Source organism: Spermophilus citellus (assembly GCF_964194105.1).
Source record: "Spermophilus citellus genome assembly, chromosome: 7".
NCBI classification, from domain to species: domain Eukaryota; kingdom Metazoa; phylum Chordata; class Mammalia; order Rodentia; family Sciuridae; genus Spermophilus; species Spermophilus citellus.
In genome coordinates, this window is record NC_138188.1 from 45,407,712 (window position 1) to 45,429,071 (window position 21,360).

General features: G+C 43.2%; 1 long non-coding RNA gene across 7 annotated transcripts in view; it reads right to left on the reverse strand.

Annotated features, from left to right (window-relative positions):
- LOC308652948 overlaps positions 1-20,873 on the reverse strand; it is a 70,988-nt gene extending 50,115 nt beyond the window's left edge. For 2 of the 7 annotated variants that reach the window (XR_014022946.1, XR_014022947.1), the window contains exon 1: positions 20,624-20,873. This is a non-coding gene — a long non-coding RNA (uncharacterized lncRNA). The remainder of the gene's footprint in view (positions 1-20,623) is intronic. The other 5 variants (XR_014022945.1, XR_014022948.1, XR_014022949.1 and 2 more) reach the window with 5 other exon arrangements.
- Positions 20,874-21,360: the final 487 nt, after the last annotated feature.

The following is a 21,360-nucleotide window of genomic DNA, read 5'->3' on the forward strand; positions in this document are numbered from 1 at the left end:
AATCAGAATTCCAAATGCACAAGACAGGACCACAAGATAAATGTCCCAAGAGGCAGGGAGGGAGGGAGCCTCCTGCTTAGGAAGAATGATTTTTGAAGGGTCTCATGAAATACAACCCTCCCTTGGAAAGGGGAGAAAATGTGTCTATCCAGGTTCTGATTTCTGGCAAAACCCATACATAACCTTTTTCTTTCTACAATTAAATTTCTATTTAATTTCTACAATTTCTATTCTGCAATTAAAAGCAATTTTAATTAGGTGAAGCTGGAGATAAGTCTCTCAAAATGTTCAAATCATGAAAGAAAATGTTCCCTTGACATAGAAGAAAAAAAAAATTATGAGAAATCTGACAGACACATTTTCATGTGTCTTTCAGATATAAAATCACTTTGCGGGATTAGTAGCAGAAATAGATTCCACTCCTCATGATTTGCTCATCATGGATCTTGAGTTCCTTTGTGCAGTGAGACGGAAGGAGGAATGGGGGGGGGGCATTGATCTTGTTCACCTCCCCGCCTGAATAACCAAAGAAATTCACTCATGTTCCCATGACTGCCTTATGTTCACTCATGTTCCCTCACTGTCCTTACCTCAGTTATGTGGCATCTGGTGATATAATCTTCCGTTTGTCCATCCATTTTTTTTTTTAAAGAGAGAGAGAGAGAGAGAGAGAATTTTTTTTTTAATATTTATTTTTTAGTTCTCGGCGGACACAACATCTTTGTTGGTATGTGGTGCTGAGGATCGAACCCAGGCCGCACGCATGCCAGGCGAGCGCGCTACTGCTTGAGCCACATCCCCAGCCCTGTCCATCCATTTTTCCTACCACACTCCAAGCTCTTTCCTAAGGACATTCTTTCCTAAAGTCAGGATCTTACTCATGTAGGATCGAGAAGGGCTCAGGAGAACCCTGCGATCTCCAGCACTTAGTAAGTTGGGCAGGTGATGTGAGTACCAGAAATATCATAGGATGATTGACTGCTGATTATATTAATTAGTGTGTGTGTTGAGTGAAGAAATAAATGAAATAAATAACTATAAGCAAAATGCCCATGATGTAATGTGAATGCAGAACTCAGATAGACTTGTTAATGATGTAAGCATCTACACCAGGGGCAAACACCCCAGGCCTCACCCAGTTATCAGCTGCAAGCACAAATGGACTAGGACTTAAAAACCCAGACTTCTGGGGGGTGACGGGACTAACAGGACCTAGACAGAGAGGCTGAGGCCTCCATTGCTGTTGTCCCCCCTGCACCAGACTCCTGTGGCCCACATCGAGTTCTAGCGACCGGGGACTTAAGACACATCACAAGTGAGTTTCTGGGATCCTTGGGTGTAGACTCAGGACTTAGAATTAGGATGTGTGTCTGAAGTGTGATGAGCATCAATAAAATAGATTTGGTTGAATCTAACTGGGCCTCAGAATGAGTCTAGAGTAACTGCTGGTGACAGCAGGCCCTTAAATGAGTAGCACAGAAACAGAGACGGGCACCTGAGGGCATGAACTATGGCAACACCCCTTCCTAACAGTGACCTGCTGCAGGTTTCATCATTTTCCTGAATTGCTAAAAGGCCAAGGGCAAATCCCGAAGAAAGCCTGGCCGTGCAAAGATGAGAACTAGGGAAGAAGGTTCTATAAACCTAGAGAAAGTTAATTTATCCTCGACGACACTTTTTGCTTTGTCCATTTATACAAAGACATAATTGAGTCCCCACCCCACCCCCCCCCGCCGCTGCCGCCCAATCTGCAGCCTGTCGGGGCGACGGCTGAGAGCGGCAAGGTGCGCCAGCAGAGGGCGCTCTGGCCGCAGGGAATTACAGGATCCCTCCTCGGAGGGGCCTCCGCAGGCCGCCAAGAAAGCCCAGCATTCTTTCCTAAGGAGCTCATAGCTCTCCTGGCCAAGCAAGAAGAAAAAGGAAAAACACCAACGGGGAAAACTTAGAGAAGGATGCCAAAGGCGATGACCGTGCTCCCCGGCCGCCGCCCTTGCAGGCAGAGCTTTATATGGTTCTCAAAGGCTGCTCGCCACCTCCCCACCAGGCTCCAGACAGACAGTGCCGAAGGACACGGGGCCTGGCCTCGTTCTGCCCGCAGGGCCTCTCCCCACATTGCCTTTGTTTCCACTCGCAGGAACAAGTCGTTTCATTCTAGGGCTAGACCAGAAGGTGTGGGCACATTTCCCGAGGTCTGTACCATCAGGTGACAGTGGTGTGCAGTTTAGATGAAGAGCACTTGAGTTCTCCGGGATGCCGGTGGGGACCTCCTGGGCTGCTGAGCAAATGAACCCTGTCCCTGCCTTTGACACTCTTTGATCTCCTTCCTCTCAGGACTGCTCTGGAACCCATGGTTCCAGAGACTGGGCAGTAGGAGCCCCATCTCATCCCATCTCCAAGCCCTGTCTTCTCCTCCAAGGCCAGCGGTGTTTGGGGACTTTGTTTATGTGCTGGTGCAAAATGCACCCCTCTCCTCGCCTGGGTATGACTCTGTAACTGCCACTCCCTTTCTCCTGCCTGGCTTAGACCCTGGTCATTCCCTAGGCTCCCACTAGCATCTCTGCTCCAGTCCTGGCACTCCATCAGTCCTTCAAAGGACACAGGAATCCCTTCCTGAAAAGATGTGACCCCTGAATGCTTTGACCTCAGTGTCCACCTCTCTTCTCCTTGCTTAGTCTAGCCAGTGTGGCCTTCGTTTGGCTCCTGGAACACAGCTGTGCTCCACCCTCTGACTAGAATTATACCTCCCTAGATACTCTCAAGGCTCACTCTCACTTTCACCCAGGTTATGGCAAATATCATTTATTTTTCTTCCTGATGCTCTTCACGGCCCAATACTGTTACATATCTGAGTATCTATTTCTGTCAACTCTGTATACAGAGCGGAGAGTTACTTCTCTCTTGGCCACAACTGTATCAGCAGCACCCAGCACATTGGATATTCTCAATAAATATTTGTTAAGTTAATTAAACTTATCTTTCATCTGCTATTTTTCTCTCTTCCAGCCCCTCAGGGATTCCTCATTCTGTCCAGAATTACACCGAACCCAGCAGCACGGCGACATCCAGGCTGGAAGTCTGATGTCCCCTCCTTTTCTGGCCTTATCTCCTGTCACACATCCCCCCCTCAGTGTACCCTGAGCTCATCCAGCCTGGCGGCACCATCCAGCTCCACACAGAGTGCCTTCTCCAGCCTTCCAATATGTCGCCAGAGGCTGAAGTCCTCCCAGTCTCTCAAAGCCCATCTGATGGGCTCTCACCTCACAGCAAGGACATCCTGGTCCCCATCACAGCATGGCAATTCTCCTGACCTTCAATGTCAGCTGCACATCTCTTACAGCATGTCACATGCTACAGATTACTTCTCTAACTTTCCCTGCTAGTAAACTAAACTAAGCATGGGAACTGGGTTCTCACTCTCTTCTCCCCAGCTCATAGCACAGGGGTTGCAACCAGCCCCAGATGCTCAGCACTTGGGAAGGTACCCAGGTGTCAGTCTGCTCAGGTGCCTTAACAAGAAGCCACAGACAATGAACAATCATCTTCTCACAGTCTGGAGGCTGGAAGTTCAAGTTCAAGGAGACATATAGTTGGTTTCTGGTGCGGCCTCCCCTTCCTGGGTTACAGAAGGCCCCTTCCCTACCAGGCCTTTCCTTCCTCTGTGTGCTCCGAGGGAGAAGAACCTGGGGTCTCCCCCTCTTATAAGGACACTAGGTGTCCACCCTCATGACCTCATTTAACCTCCACCAACTCCCTAAAGGCCTTATCACTTTGGAGGTTAGGACTTCATCCTGTGACTAGGGTGTGGTCACATGGGGGTCCCTAACACCCGGCAGTTCCCCATCCGCAAGGGGAGCGGCTCCTCAACTCCTGCACATTCTTCCAGGCCCCACTCCCAAATCCTAACATTTGACAGAAGCTGACCATCTGGATGATTCTTAGGTAAAGGCTCCCAGTGACCAGTGTCAGTCACTGAAACATATTTGGGTCTGTGTGAATAAAGCCATCCCTGCCCACAGACAGGATTCCCTCTGGGGCCTGGGAGTTGCCAGTTTTTTTGTTTTTGTTTTTTTAATTCTCCTAAAAGCACTTGGCCATCCATAGCCAGGCCCTGTTGGATGCTCCCCGAGGAAGTGGCTCCGGTGGAACTCTGAAATGAAAATGACGAGGTGGGAAAAAAGCCCGACTTCTAACTGTTCTACAAAGACAGCCAGCTCCTCCCCTCCCCACCTCGGTCTGCTGCTAACAAGTGACTGCTGTCACTGTCCATCAGCGTCTCCCCTGCCCAGACACACAGAGCTGGGCAGACCCTCCCCGAGTGCAGGGTCTAGTTCTGAGGCCTGCAATTAACGGGGGAGAGAGGAAGTATAGTGGGTTCACAAGCCAGTCTCGAAAGTGATTAGAGGTCTAAAAAATAAAGATCAGCGGAGGTTAAAGGAAGCCAGGTAATTCCATTTGGAGGACAGAAGGTTACAGGGTGAGCTGGCAATGGTTTTCAAGTACATAAAAGGCCCGTGCTTCGGACAGTAATGAGCTGTTCGCCCTACTGAGAACAGAACAAACAGCAAACAGACTCCAGACGCGGCCTGGGGATTGGATGTTTCTTTCCCTAACACGGGTATTGGTGAAGACTTTTGTATTTGAACAGACCTTCACAGTGAAAAAAAAAAAAAAAAGTTCCTTTTTTCCTTCATTATCTCCCTCCCGATAGAAAGAATTGTTGACATTGAAAGAATGAGCCGCGTGGTCCGAGACTTTGATCTCTGCAAGATGGTGATGTGCTGTTTCTCAAAGAGAAACGTTTGCTCTTGGCTTTGCCATGCCATCCCCCTTCATCCAGGGAGCAAGGGAAGCCCAGATCACTTTGGTGACAAGTCCAAGGTCAGAGAGCCATAAACAGCCATGTTTCCCCCAGGGAGCTCTTTCCAGTTCTGTAGCAAGTAAGCTGAGTTACTCCAGTCAATGATGAGGAAGACAGGAAAAAAATCCATCCATGCACAGAGACACACCACCTGTTCCTTCAGAAGTGCGGAGTCACCGTGCTCTGGGGAAGCAGAGCCCTGACCTCTCCAGGCAGCTGTGTGTGTCCCAGGGGCCTCTGGGGTGACTTGCATTTCTAGGTGACTTGCATGTTCTAGGTGAAGAAAGCAGGGCTGAGCTTTTGTGTCTGGAACTCCATCCAGCCAGAGCCAGTCAGCTGGGCTGCGAGGAAGCCCAGGGAAGCCAAGGCTAGGAGATTTCCTGCCTGTCCCTTTCTCGAGCCCTTCTGGGCAGGGCCACCCCACCAGGTACAGTGTGGATCCCTTTGTGCCAGGAATCCCCACAGAGAAGCCTGATCACACCCAGAAACTCACCCAAGTCACCCTGTTTCCCTTCTCCCTGCAGTTTCAATCTTTCCTAGGATTTCCAACCAAATTGAGATTTGAATACCTCCCCCCACTTTTTTATTTTAAAGAATACCCGTCATCACACAACTTTCAGGAATGAATTTGGAGGGTTTCCACTGGGCAGGTGGGTTTCAGGTAAACACACACCCGGCAGCCCCTATTTATGCAGGTAAGCACCACTCACCTGGTTCTTAGTGTTTGCTTGACCTTGAGCTCCGAGCTCCTCCCCTTTCCACCACTTTCCAAGATTTGCTTCTATACCCTGATGGGTCTAATTATATTTTTCTTGTCATTGCTCTTTTGAAGAGCCTCAGTATCATATTTTAATATTATTAGTTATTCATCAATAAGGACAAAAATGATCGTGGACATCAAACCAGAGAGAAGTATTTGGTTTTGCTTTGATTCCGACAATGGGACTCTATTGGAACAGGATGAGAAGGGGAAGGCACCTCTTTTTTTGTGAGGGGGTACTGGGGATTGAACTTGGGGGCCCTTGATCACTGAGCCACATCCCGGCCCCATTTTGTATTTTATTTATTGAGAGACAGAATCTCACTGTTTTGCTTAGCACCTCACTTTTGCTGAGGCTGGCTTTGAACTTTCGAAGCTCTTGCCTCAGCCTCCCAAGCCACTGGGATTACAGGCATGTGCCACCATGCCCAGCACCTCCTTTAATTATAGGCCATAAACTGTAACTTGACATCTGAAATCAGAGATCAGTACCTCAGGAATTAGAAAGGCTGATTCTCCAAGTTCATTGAGACTGTGAGCTTGGAAATAGCTGGAGGGGCAGTTGACCTCGCTCTGTTGTCCCTTCTCCATGCTGTTACACCTGGATGGGCTAGAGTGGCATAGGAATGGGGTGAGGGGCATGTAACCTATGCTCACAAGCAGAGATTCAATTATTTATTTGGGATTCTGTCACACACAGCCTTGACAAGCACACCTTTCTAGATTCCAATCAAACTTGCTTTGAGAGCAGACATTGGCAACGTGTAATATCCCGGCAGAGGAACCCAGAAATGGGCTTTCAGTGTCTTCCCCTCAGGGACAAAAGTGCTGGGTGTAACCCGGGCGACCTCCCTCTTCTCATCCCCTCCTTCTGCCTAGTGTCCTGAGTCGTCCTCCTTCATGCTGACCCATTCCTGCTGATGGCCCTCTGCCCTCCCCACCATTCTTCCTCCCATCATCCTCTCTTCCATAATCAAACTGTTCAAATGCCCCAACTCTTTTTCCTTCAGTATTGTAATATTTTTCATGTGCAAAGACCAAAGTACCAGCACTTTCCTCGTCGGCCAACTGAGAAGTAAGTGAAAATTTCTGAACTTTTCTTGTACTCAGGAGGCCTCAATAAATGTGAGTTCTTATCCCTCCTTTATAAAGTGAGAGATCTGGACAGTGTTATCTCCAAAATCCTGGGATTCTATGGAGATTCTTAGCAAAATGGGAGCCCAGGATATATACTTATTGTGTGCTGGCAGAATGGACTTTAAGTCTTAAAGCCCTCTCCCCTGCCTCACCCCATAATCTCTATTTGTAGACTATGTGATATTTAATAGTGTCTGGGGAAACTGGGTCACTCTCCCGGCCACGCACAAAGGCCAGAACAGCATTGAGCGCCTCATCACCCCTCTTGTGAATGGTGGCTGGCTGCTGCCCCCACACCAACACAGCTGGAGAATTAAATCTAGAGTCCATACCTGTCATGGATATCGGTGGACAGCCCCAGAAAACACAGGTCTGCTTTATACCCAGGGCCCTGTCACCAGAAACAGTGACTTCGGGTTTATAGAAGCATGGCAGACTTTTTGAGCAGACTTTAAGAACAGTCTGAGACCCCTGGCTTCTGGCAACATTTGCAGATTCAGGCTGTGGTGATCTGACCTGGGGATGGCACTTGCCATGGGTCTGATGGCTCCTTAAGAACCCGGTAATAGAATTATGTGCCTAAGATACACATCTGGCAATTATATTCTCAACAGATCACTTCAGGCAGCAATAAAGATAAAGTGTTTTATAATGTATTCATTCATTTCAATACAGCCAATAGTGATGTTAGAACGTGTTTGTATCAAGAAATGGCTGAACCATATTTGAAAAGCAGAACTGTGTTTTCTTTAAGAGATTATTTTGGAAGACCAAATGAATGCACTTGAGCTACTTCATTAACTCATAAGTCAGTTTGGCAGGTGATGCTAATACGCTCCTGGAAAAAGAGGGAATTCGAGAAATGGAAACCGTGGAAACAAATGAGCTACAGGTGTGCATTGTGTTGGCTTTTTATTTTTGGACTCATTTAGATTATTATGGGGAATGGCAAATGTATTTCAAAAGTTGGTAGCAGATTATCCCAATAATTACATGTGAAGTTTCTAGAAAGCATTGAATAATGAGATAATGTACAGCTCACGAGAAAACGAGATTTCTACATCATCCTCTCAGAGGCCAACAGCTCCCTGATGCATCCCCTTATTCCAAGGCTGCTCTCCTGAGGAAAAGATAAGTCTCACCAGGAAGGAAATGGACCCCTACAGGAAGGAGGAAAACCCTGAGAAAAACGCAGGGGAGAGAACTGTCCACTGGGGCTATTCTGATGCCTATGGAGAGGACCCCTGGAGAGCATGCACTGCATGCCTTAACCTCTTGCAATCACCATGTAAAACAGTTTCTTCTAGAATGATTCATGATTAAAGTTAACTCATCATCTTCGTCCTCCTCCTCTTCTCCCCAAATTAGTCTCTTTTTTGAGCTTGCCTGTACATCAATTCTATGCCTGGCACTGTATTCAGTACTGAGGGCATGATTCTAAAAGAAAGAGATAGTCTCTGTCCTTAGGACCTTACATCCTAGTAAGAAAGAATGGAAAGCAACCAAACAGATGCCCAAATGGACAATCTATTGTTGGTTGAGGATGTGTGCTATGGAGAAATCTCAAGCAGGTTGAGGGAGAGATGGGGTGGTCAGGGAGGGTACACTTTGCAATCTCTATGAGCCTAAGCTCCCCATGTCTATATTATGGTTTGGATGTGAGGTATCCCCGAAAAGCTTACGTGTGAGACAATGCAAGAAGGTTTGGAGGAGAAATGACTGGGTTGTAGCCTTAACCCGATCAGTGAATTAATCCCCGATGGGATTAACTGAGTGGTAACTGGAGGCAGGTGGGGTGTGGCTGGAGGAGGTGGGAATTGGGGCATGGCTTTGGGGCACAGGTTTGTATCTGGAGAGTGGAGTCTCTGTTTTCTGATCATCATGTGAGCTGTTTCCTTCTGCCTCACTGCCATCATGATATTCTACCTCAGCTCGAGCCTCAAGGAATGGAGCCGGCCTTCTATAGACTAAGACCTCTGAACCATGAGTCCCCAGATAGACTTTTCCTTCCTTAAAATTGTTCTGGACAGATCTTTTAGTCACAGCAGGAAAAAAAAAACTGACTAAAACAGTCTGTGAACCCTCGAGAACTCTGCCGAGGAGTAATATAACCATATTGTGCATTTGTTGAAAATTCTACCGTAGAGAAGACCAGATGGGGCCTGAGAGTGAAGAAGCAAGCCAGGCAGATAACCAGAGGCAGAAGGTCCCTGAAGTGGGACTGTGCTGGCCTTGCTCAAGGAACAGCTGGGAGACCTGTGCAGCTGGAGTCAAGTGAGCCAGGTGGGAAGAGGGGGGCAGGGCAGTAGCCCACCTCCCACTCACCTCCAGGTTGGAAACTGTGTCACCTTTTACTCCTCTGCCCTTTCTTTCATCAGTTCCATTTGGGCATTTTTTCCAAAATATGACTCTAAAATCACCTCTTCTCTGCTGCCCTTAATTCAGGCCCCCACTTACTTTAACCTGGATTATTCAAAAGCCTCCTAACCGACTTTTCAGCCTCTTGCATCTTCCATTGCTTTAATCCCCTTAAGCTTCCAGATTAATCTTCCTCAGGCAGCCTCAGAGCTGCCCCTCCTTTGCACACAAGTGGCTTATCATCAGCTCTAGGGTAAAGCAGGAGCTCTTTAACCTGCCTCCACCTCCTTGTAGCCCAAAAGATATGGCCCTCCAATTCCATTCCTGTCCCTCCAGCTCCAGGGTCCTCCACATATCATGCCAGACTCTGCCAGACACTCCCAGCCCAGCCCAGGAAGCCCAGCCCAGGGCCAACGTTAGTCTACTCTGAGTGACCCAGCCCTGAACAGCTAGAGCAGCACTGTTATAAATTGTGTGTGTGTGTTCAGTTTCATGCTTAATATTCAGCAGGGTGTGAGGCCCCTGGCTTCCTTCAGTAGTCCTGCCTCACCAATTAGACTAAATGTGCTGAGAGCAGGGACCATGTCATGTAGACCCTGTACATCATTTGAGTGCCATCTATGCACATGCCATACTTCACATCACATGTGAATGACATAAATTAGCAAAGAAAGACTTCTAGACTAACATTGAATTGGCTATGAAGTAAAAAAAAAAAAAAATGACCATACTGTGTCTTTGAAGTCCTCCCTTTTCTGCTGGTCAAAGAAGCTATTTAGAACAGCAGCATCTTCGTCTTAATAAGCAATGCCAAGGCCAGCAACGTGGCCACTAAAATCTTATCTCATTCACCCCTTACTCAGCAACTAGCCAGCAAGGTAATCAGATGTCTAACACACTTATGTTAAGCACTGAGTGTTTGGAACTGCAACTCTCAAGGAAAGCTACAACCAAACATGGGAAACATGCACACTGTGTGGGCCTCCAATAGGCGGTGCTGAAAAATCTCATGAGCCATACAGAAATGGGAGCAAGAAGATTCATTTCTTCAACCTTCCAAACCACTGTCAAAAGTCTGGTAATAGCAATGTTTTGCCCACACAGGAAGTTCACATGGGTGCCAAGGGAAACAAGGGCAAGACTCATAAGGCCTGCATTGTTACAGAGAAAGCCTAAAATCTCATTCTTGAATAGAAAGGTCTCCGATGAGAGGCTAACGTAAAAATTCTTTGCAGTTCTGGATGCCTGATGGCCTTGTACAGAGTTGCCCATTACAGCTGAACCGTGTGGACAGTGTTTTATATGGTTCTTTGAAGTTAGCACCTGCTAACATCTTTGAAGTCCTATCTTTCAAACTACTAAATCATAATAAAGTTAAAAATAACGGGTGCAGGAATTCTGCATCCAATTCAAGTTTCACCTGTTTTCAGCAGGATGGTGCACTCGAAGGGAAAGGGCTGAGTGGGGTGGGGGACAGATCACCAGCCTCCAGCTGGCTCTTCTATCTCACTTTCCACTGACCATCGATGGAAGTCGGGCTGCCCTGTGGCCACAGATGTGAGGACTCAGGCTGGGTCTTGCCTGCAGTCAAAGCAGGCACAGGCCTTTCCTGACACAATATACAGACATCCTGCTGTCCCCGAGGTCCTCCCACAGCCAAAGCCTAGAATTTCATTTCTACCGTGCAACCTCAACAGCCCCCTAACTCCTCCACGAACCTGCAAAAATCGGTGGGGGATCGGGGGGTGGGCAAGATAATACTTTAAGATGTCCTCCCTATCTTCATGCAAATATTGACGCTTCAGTGTTCACAGGGCCTGGCTGGATTAGGAGGGGGCAGAAGCAGACAGCCCAACTCAGCTCCAGTCAGAGTCCTGAAATGAGGGCCACATGGTGCCGAGTCCTCTCACTATAAAAATCCAGAAATCCAGATTTTTATGTGAAACGTCTCAATTTTAAAAAAATAATGACAATTAACTCTGATTTGTTGAGACTCTGCAGAAGAAGCCAAACTCACCTTCAGACCCTCAATAAAACGTATTTGCAACCTTTCTTAGGATGGTGCCTACAAGAGATGGGAAAGCCAGCCCCTGCCTGATGGCAAAGGCAGGAAGACAGCTGGGTACAGTGAAGACACCCACAATCCCAACAGCTCAGGAGGCTGAAGCAGGAGGATGGCGAATTCAAGGCCAGCCTCAGCAACTAAGTGGACCGTAAGCAACTTATCAAGACCCTGTCTCAAAAAAAAAAAAAAAAAAAAAAAGTTTTTTTTTTTTTAAAGAGAGAGAGAGAGAGAATTTTTTTTAATATTTTTTTTTAATTATTTTTCGGCGGACACAACATCTTTGTTGGTATGTGGTGCTGAGGATCGAACCCGGGCCACACGCATGCCAGGCAAGTGCGCTACCGCTTGAGCCACATCCCCAGCCCCAATTTTTTTTTAATTTAAAAAGATTAAGGATGTGACTCAGTGGTTAAGTGTCCCTGAGTTCAATCCCTTGTACCAAAAAAAAAAAAAAAAAAAAAGAAGAAGAAGAGAACAGGAAGGTAGGGGAAGGACTCAGGGAGACACCAAGAAGTGTCCTGAGGATTAAATGAGTTAATACATGTAAAAAGGAGCACAGTACCTGCAACAGCAAGAAATAAATGTTAGTGTCCCCTAACTGACTATGGATCTTGGCATTAATAAAATTGTTAGGTTTGCATGTCAGTACTCTTAAAGAACCAAACACTTGAGGGAGGTAGCTCATTTGGTAGAGTGTTTGCCTCACATGCAAAGCCCTAGGAATCCTCAGCACTAAAAAAAAAAAAAAAAAAAAAAACACTCTAAGTTCATGAAGGTAATAAATGTATCATGATTTTCTAAAGGTGACTTAACTGTGCAAGATCTGAAAGACGGATAACTATCTATGCAGCCTTGCCTAGGCTAGTTCTTATACCATGTTCCATTAGTCAGCTTCCTGATTTGCCCTCATTTGTCTAAAAGAAATACAAAATGAACAATTGAGCTTAGAATTTACCCACAGATTCTAAAGAAATGTGGTCTTTCAGCAGGCCCCGCATCTATTCCACAAAGTCCTGGGCAGCTTTCACACACTCAAAACATGATACAGGGAGGCAACACACTCAAAGCAGCCGCACACAAGAATTTTAGAAAATTCTGTGCCCAGGGGAGGGCCCCAAGTGCCAGTCTTTCTTGTTGTACTGAAGTAATTATCAACTGTGACCTCTATTGTGATCTACAGAATAGTAGGGTAAGAAGGAGCTTTCTGGGGACCCTCTCACTTACTAGGGAGACTAAGGGAAGGAGAATTCAGGGTCTCCACAAGGTCACAGGAATCTGTTTTCCTCTATGTCTGTTCCAGCCACAATTTATATCAATTGTCAGACTCAATGCACATCTCTAATGCTAGAATTGTTGGAGCTAAAGACGTGCCAATTTTACGTTTCTTTTGACCAAAAAAGAAAATGGTGGAAAAAGGAAAATGTTGGTACTCAAAAATACTTGTTGAATGAATGAAAGTTCTTGAAGCTTTCATGTCATATTGTATTGCAAGTCACTGATTTTCTCATCAGTTCATAAAGTGGCAGCTGGAAATGGGTGCCTCGTCTTTTAGGATCTTGGGCTACGTAGAGTCCATATGGTTCATAACTACATATGGTTTGTGTATTATAAAGGCAGGAAGCATTCTCATTTCCAAATGTTCAAAAGATTATATTAAAATGAGTGCTGTTTGATTTCAAAAGACCTGATGAAGATGTATCCAAACCCACATGATTTGATTTGGTGCTTCATGAAGAATAAGCAACGTCCTGTGGAATTGCTGGCTAAGCTAAGGCTTCCCACAACTGCAAGAAATACTGATTCTCATCTCATCAGGAGGAAATGGCATAACTTTAAATCTCTTCTATCAGCCAAGAACAAATGCATTTTTCAAGTCACATATTTACTATAGCATAACGGTTCCCTTTCCAAAAACTCCAATCAGCAAAAATCCTGGGCACATTTAGAAAATACTGTAATCTCACTAATTCTTCCCAATCGCATTGTTAACCCATTTTATAGCAAAGGTACTAGAGAAAGAGGCATATTTTGGAATTTTATATAACTCAACTTCTCTTCCGTTGTTGAGTTCAGTGAGCCATGCTGTGCTCTTAATGTTCTAATAGATGTCCAAATCTTTCTTTGGGCCAAAATAAACCAATTGGTTGCATCTGAAATGGCCGCTTTGTTAAAAATTGGAGTAATATATAAACCGAATGGTTATTTCCTTATAGCAAAAGAACAAAACACATTCCTAACCTATGCTCACATATGATGTTCAGCTCTATGGGCCAAATGCAATTCCTAAACATATGCCATGTCAGCACCAAGTGCCTAATACAGGCTAATACAGTGGCTCTTTTTAACTGGACTATTAAGTCCATTAACACTTAATGAAACAATTTTAACTTTATCCACAAAACACTCACAATTCCTTTCCATCAACTCCCTAAAGGCAAAACAACATAAATTTAAAAGAAAAATAACTATGAAGACTTGCTAAGTGTAAACGATTTCCATAGCACAGGTTAAGTCCTGAATTTCTGTCTCAACAAAGTCCACATTTGATTTTTACTACAAAGATAAACCCAAACTGGCAATTACCCTTTACTAACCCTACCAAATCATCTCAGCATGAAAACACCAGCATTCTTCATAGTGCAGGGTAATGTAGATAGAATTAACCGACATAATTTCACAAAGTCGTAGTAATCCATTTCAAAATTATGCTTCGAAACATTATCTTTAAAAATATCATCTTAATTCTTTTCCTTTACAGCAGTCTCAAAGGGAAATTATACTCACTTTTTCTTGAATAACTAAGATGTAGAAACTTGTGTGCTTTACAGAGATCCAACTGTCCATCTCCACAAAGAGAAATATATGGAACACACACAACAAAAATCAAAATTATAATTGGTGCATTTATTCAGCTGTTCAATACTCTCTTCAACACACATGAACACTTACTTGTTCATATTTGCCTGAACTATAAGTCTGAACCTTTTTAGAAATATATTTTTTCCCAAGGCCCATTTTGAAACTCCTAAAGCAGAGAGAGCTCAATTGGCCCCTTTGCTAAGCTTTTTTTTTTAATAAGCTAGAATTTTTTATCTATGTTGTTAGTATGATGCCACTATCTGGACATTTCTATAGTTTTAATAGTTCTATCCCCACTTCTCCCAAATTTGATCACTTCAAAAACAGCCTCAATTAAAAAAAAAAAAAAAGCCATACTCTATTACTTATAGCCATGTTTGGGTTTTTGTTGTTGTTGTTGTTGTTGTTGTTGTTGTTGTTTTTGCAAGCTTATTGAATAATCTAATGATTAAAAAGAAGTCTTTTTTTTGAAACACCTGTCTTGAAAGACCTCAAATGGCAGCATCAGGGAATTGAATACCTTTGAGAAACCTGAACATCTAAAGGCGTTCGTGGGACCGACGTGGTTGAGGCCCTGAACATTTGACGTGGCAGTTGTAGGAGTTGTAAATGTACCACAGTTGGAAGCAGCTTTCCCTGGACTTCAAAGCACACGGCAGTTAATTATCTAGCTTTCAGGAGCAGCGTGGACTCACCGTGACAGCTGTTAGGCGAGGACACATGGGTATCTCACAACTGAACATCAGCCTTCAGATTGTGTCATTGTTCAGCTTGGATCTCAATGGAAAGAAGTGCTGAAGGTCTCAGCTTGGTTCAGTTCAAATTAGTGGAAGAGTTTTCCCAGATGGCTTCTCTGCACACGCTTATCTCTCACCCCCAGAGCGGGAGCTTGCCCCCTCGGAGCTGCAGCCCACAGGTCTGCATATGCCCAAGTTCATTCTTAATGCCGAGCATGTGACAGAACCATTTGCACTTTCTCTCCCCATCATTGTGGAATTCAACCTGGAGGTCTTGTAACTTTGGAGAGAAACGAACATTTCTTTTTAAGGACTATTTTAAATCCATCTCTCTCTCCCTCTTCCCACCCCCATTCCCTCATTTTTTTTTTAACTGACAGAGAAAATTGACTGTTTCTGCCTCATGCTTAACAGGTCTGAGGATGTTCTCCATGGCTGACCAAATATAGTAGGCCCAACAATTATTTGACTTGCATGAATCTGGCCAAGACCAGGCGCGTTCACAGCATCCCACACATCAGCTTCCGTCTATAAACCTTGTCAGGCTCCAGGCCAATCACGTGAAAACCCCCAGCATGAGGGAGTTCCTTCCTAGCTTCAGGACCCCACTTCCAAATCAGGGGTCATGGTTAAAACTGTGCAGTCTGCTGTATCTGGCACCCTTTTTAGGTCCAGAACTCATCTTCCTTGGACTGTATCTGATGAGCCATAAGCATAAGGTGTGCACCCTCAAAGAAAGAAGAAAAAATGAAGAATAATAAGTGCCTATATTGGATCTGTTGAAGATAGGAAATAACAGAATTTAAAGGAAAAAATATTAAAAAGAAGGAGGAGGTGGTGGAGGACAGGGTAAGAGGTCTCAGAAAGCTAGTCAGGAAGCATTAAGAGAAGGAAAATTTTTTAAAAAGGAAAATTAACACAAATTATTTGACATGACCTAGACCAGCTTCTTCCCTTTTAGAAAATGTCTGCCTTTGAGTACTCAGAGTTAGTGAGTCTTGTTCTTAGAATTGAAATGTTAAAAAAAAAAAAAGACTGAACAAAAGTCCCCATCAATTGCCAACATCTTTTTGCCCAGTGTTTCTAAGCCATTCGCTTCAATCAACCACATACTGTTTCTTGACATGTCCAGAGTCCCAAATGAGGCCTTGCTGATTTCAAGCAGCTGATAACTGTGTACAATATATGCAGGACCATCTTCTGGGGACTTAAAGAAGCAGGGCTCTCCTTGTCCTCCCATCTCTGGGAAACAGATAGCAAATACTTTCATCTTTCTAGTGTGCAAAATGTTTCCCAGCTGCCTGTAAAAAGTGGGATGTGAGCAATTTGACTGAACTATTGCACATACTTATTAATTATCTTTTAATGTGTTTCTTTGCAGTTTTCTGTTTATCTTACATTAAGTGCTGAGCAGAAGCTAACTTGGTTTCTTGTAGGCAAATTACACAAGAGGCATAAATCTTTAATAGTCTTGGTTCCCTTTCATGCTTTGCCACCTTCTAGAAGGCTCTGAATACTTCTAAAGAGTATGCTGGGTAAATTCCCAAGATGCCAGGCTGTTGGCCAAAGTACTCAAAAGTGATAGAGTACAGCTGCTTCCTTCTTTCTGGGAGAAAAGATGCAGGTCACTGGATACTCAGCACACATGTGATGGCCAAGTTTTCAGGCTCTGCATCCCAAGGAGATGCTGGGTAGATGGTCAGAGCAGTCTGCACTGTACAGAAGGCATTGGTTTTGTGGTCTAAATAAAGCAAGATTCCATTGACAAATTATAAAATTGAATATGAAAAGTTACTTTAATAATCATATGGTCCAGAGATCTAATCCATAAATTCCCTGATAATGTCCCTACCAAGCAATCATATGTTTTGAACACCTCTGGGACAAAGAATGTACTCTGTGTCAAAAGAGTCTACATACATACAATTGTAGACAAGAGTCTCCTTATGTACAATTAGACTACTGTGATTCATATCAAACAAAAGGATAGCCTCCCAAATATGTAAACAGCTACTCAACCTCACTGTAAAGTCCCACAGAAAAATCAGCAAAGGATATGGAGAGAGAAAGAAAGCAAAATAAGTCAAATATATATATAAAAAAAAGATAGAAGATATGGCTCAACCTCACTCATAGTAAGAGAAATGCAAAATCAAAATTACTCTGATATATCACTTTTAAAATATCTTATGTCTCACTGAAATGAGTATAAATTGATATAACCTCCATGGAAGGTAAATTAATAAAGTAACAAATGCATGTGTGTGTGTGTGTGTGTGTGTGGGTATGTGTGTATACGCTTTTGTTTGCCATTTCAACTTTTAGGAATTTGCACATATGCAAAATGCCCTATGTATACTATCGTTTGCTGTAGCAATGTTTGTGCTAACAAAATATGTGGAAATAACCTAAATATGGATCCAGTTAAATAAACAATAGTTTATCCATGCAGTAGAATGCTTTGTATCTATAAAGAAGAACAATAGCAGCAACAACAACAATAATAAAGTTGTTCTTAATGTTCATGATAGACAGTTCTCCAAACGATATTGTTCAGGGGGCAAGAGGCGTGCCCAGCAAATGAACTAGAAGAGAACTCTACTGAATTGTGTGATCAGTCAGGATGTCCCTTCTCCCCACTATTTTCCAACATTGCACTGGAATTCCTAGCTAGAGCAATAAGATAAGGAAAAAGATATACAGATAGGGAAGGAAGAAATGAAACTGTCTTTGCATGAAGATGACATGATCATATATATAGAAAATTGAAAAGAACTGAAAAGAAAATCCTGGAACTAATAAGCAATTATAGCAAGGTTGCATGATTCAAGGCTAATGTATAAAAGTTAATCATGTTGCTACATATCAGCAATGAACAAATGGAATTGAAATTCAAAACACAAGATAATTTACATTAAAATCCCACAAAATGAAATAAAAATAGATATAAATAAGAAAACTACAAAACTCTGAAGGAGGATATCAAAAATAATTAAATCTACGGAGACATATTCCATGTTTATGGAGAGGTCTCAGTCTCTTCAGATTTCTATAACACAATGCCATGAACTGGGTGGCGTATAAACAACAGAAATTTATTTCGCACAGTTCTGGAGACTGGGAAGTCCAAGGTTAGGGCATCACACAGTGCTTGATGAGAGCTCATTTCCTGGTCTGCAGATGGTGCTTCTTGCTAAGTCCTCACATGGTAGAATGAATGAATGAGTTCCTGGATCCTGCTTTACAAGGGCACCAATCCCATTCACAAGGACTCCACCCTCAGGACCTAATCACTTCCCAAAAGCCTCACCTCCTCATACTGTCACTTTGGGGGTTAATACTTCAGCACTGGAGTTCTGGAGGTTAAATATGCAAACATAGCTGATCTATAAGTTCAAGGAGATCCACATCAAATTTCATTGTTACTTTGTGAGTAAAAACCTTACTTTAAAGATTTGGGGGTGGGGGGACAAAAGGGCCCAGAATAGCCAACTCAATGTTAAAGGAGAACAAACTTGGAGGACTGATGCTAGCTACTTCAAGACTTACTATAAAGCTCTTATAATCATGTCAGTGAGATATTGGTGAAAAAAAAGAAGGAAAAAAAACAACAAATACACAGTGCTACAGAGGATAGTGCACAAGTACACACACAAAAATACAGTCAACTGCTCATTGACAGGGGAAAGCAATACAGTAGAGAAAATAGTCTTTTCAACAAATGGTGCTAGAACAACTGGACACACACACAATGAAACTGTGCCAATCACAAAAATTAACTCAGGATGGATTAAGTAAATACACACAAAGTGCAAAACTATAAAACTTCCAGAACATAACAAGAAAATCTAGATGATGTCAAGTTTAGTGACAACTTTAAAGAGATGACAAAAGACACAACCCATGAAAGAAAGAATTGATCATCTCTTTAAAATTTAAATTTCTGCTCTGCAAAAGTCATTGTCAAAGAGAAAGAAAAGACAAACCACAGACAATGAAATATTTATGAAAGACGCATCTAATGAAGTGTTTATAAAATACTACCTCCTAAAAAAATTAAGGAATAAAAAGCATGTGAAAAGGGGCTTGTTTTTCCTGTATGCTGTGGTTTGGATACAGTTTGTCCTTCAAAAGTTCTTGTGCTGTAAAGATGAATGCAATAATGGCATTTGTTGGTAAATGAACTGGAGAACATTGTGCTAAGTGAAACAAGCCAGACTCAGACACTTAAAAGGCTGAATGATTTCTCTCACATGTGGAAGCTAGAGCAAAATAAAGGAAAGGAGGAGGGATGGATAGGAGATCACAAAGATCTAGGGAGAGTAAAAGAAGGGGATCGAGAGGCAGAGTAGAGGGGTGGGAAAGGGGAAGCAACGTGAAAATTCCTAAAAAATCATGTTCATGTGCACATATTAATATACTAAGGGAAATTCATCTTTATGTATATGTTAAAAGAGCCTCTGAAATAAATGAATCGATGAGCAGGAGAGGGAGGACAGGAGGGAAAGTCGAGATGGTGAACTGAAATCAAAGTCCATGACCGTATGATTTTGTTGGGATGCCCCCAACTACAATGTATAACTACAAATCCCTAATTTAAAAAATAAAAGCAAAACAGCAATGACAAAAAAAGTTCATGTTCTGGAAGCTTGCTCCCCGAGGGTCAGCATTGAGGTGGTAAAGAGGAAGGTCCTAGTGGGAAGTAATTAGGTCATCAGGGCGCCACCCTGTGAAGAGTTCAACTGAAAGCCAATCAGTATACAGCAAGGCCACCCAAAGGTTTGGTCCCTGTGCACACAGCCAATTCTCTTTCTGGCCTCATCAGGAGGCCAGAGCCATGCTGTTTGGACCCTTTAAGCCACCAGCTTCATGAGCCAAGTAAACTTCTTTACCCAGGCATTTTGTTATAGCAACACAAAACAGCTATCTTACTGTCAATTAAAATGCCTATTTCTTGAATTACAGTAGATGGGGTAGAGAGAAAAGATGGGAGGGGAGGGGAGGGAAGGGGGGATAGGAAGAGGATAGGAAAGGCAGCAGAATACAATAGACACTAGTATGGAAGTATGTATAAACGTGGATGTATAACCATTGTGATCCTGCAATCTGTAAACGTGGTAAAAATAAGAATTCATAACCCACTTGAACCAAATGTATGAAATATGATATGTCAAGATCATTGTAATGTTTTGAGCAACCAATAAATAAATAAATAAATAAATAAATAAATAAATAAAATGCCTATTTCTAAATTGAAATAAAGCCCCAAATAATTACCTCTCTTCATAAGCCTTTTTTTAAGCTAAGACAATCACTTTATCATTTATTGAGTCTAACCATTAAAAATATTTTCAGCATTGTAAAATCTCCAAAGAAGAAAAATCAAATTCTAATACATATAGGGTGATGTACAGAATATGGATTCCCATTTTAACCTCTGCCTTCCATATTTTTTCTTTATCTAAAACTTCATCTTAAACACCAGTCATCAGTGTTGGTTATCTATCCACTCTTTATGGCCTTATTCAAAATCTCTGATCTGGAGGACTCCGCAGGCAGAGAGTGCACCGTGCAGCCTGGGTCCTGGTGCAATAGAGGTAGCCAGAAACCAGACCCAGCTATCCCTACCAGCTGAGCATGGTCCTTGGGAACTGCTGCCCTTTGAAGCATTTGTCTCTTGACCTCAAAAAGCCACTGAACACCTTTTCTATACAAATGCTATTGCTTTCAAAACCATTTTTCTATACAAATGCTATTGCTTTCAAAACCAATCTGTCCTGGGACAAATCACCAGAATTGATATCTTTGATAAAATCCCAGCTTCCCCGTGTCCCTGGGATGTTTCCTACCTTTCTCTCAGATATCCCCTTGTTGTTTCCACATCTTGCAGTCTCACCCTTTGCTGGAGAATCTGGTTCTAACCTAATAAAACACCAGAATTTTAAGTGAGCACCACTCAGGGCCCGCAGCTGGGCAGCTCTGCCTCACAGACTGTGGGTAGAATTCACTTTCTTCCCAGAAGGTCTGCCCTCAGCTGACACCAACAGAACTTGCCAGAAAGTTCACATGCTGCTTTTTGGATAGGCCCAACAAGGTTAGATACTTATCACTCCTCCTAAGCTTTTGGCTACACCAGAAGCTAGGTGCCTGCTAACGATGAACTGTAGCCAAACCTTCTGGCAGAGGCACCCAGTTTGGCAGTAGGACGGTGAGGTTTCCAATTCTGGTGACAGATTTCAGCTCTGTAGTATTCAAGGAAGATCCCAGGCTGTAGGAGGGGCTTTCCTGATGCAAACTGGCAAAGAAAAATCTTTATCTCAAGGTCAATCTGTGCTCTATGGAGTCAGTCTACCCGTGAGACCTTAAATTATTGATTGCAAGTCTGTTTCCAGAATATGGACTTTAGCAGACTGTGGTTCCTAAATAATTGCCAGTGGAGGTGAATGTGGTGAAAACTTCGGCACATTTAAGCTGCTTAAATCTAAAACACAAATTCTCAATTGTTCCTCAGAACAAAACCTGAAATATTTGGAGAACTGAATATTTATCTTATCACAAGAAACTCTGAAAATAAAGAACATGAAAG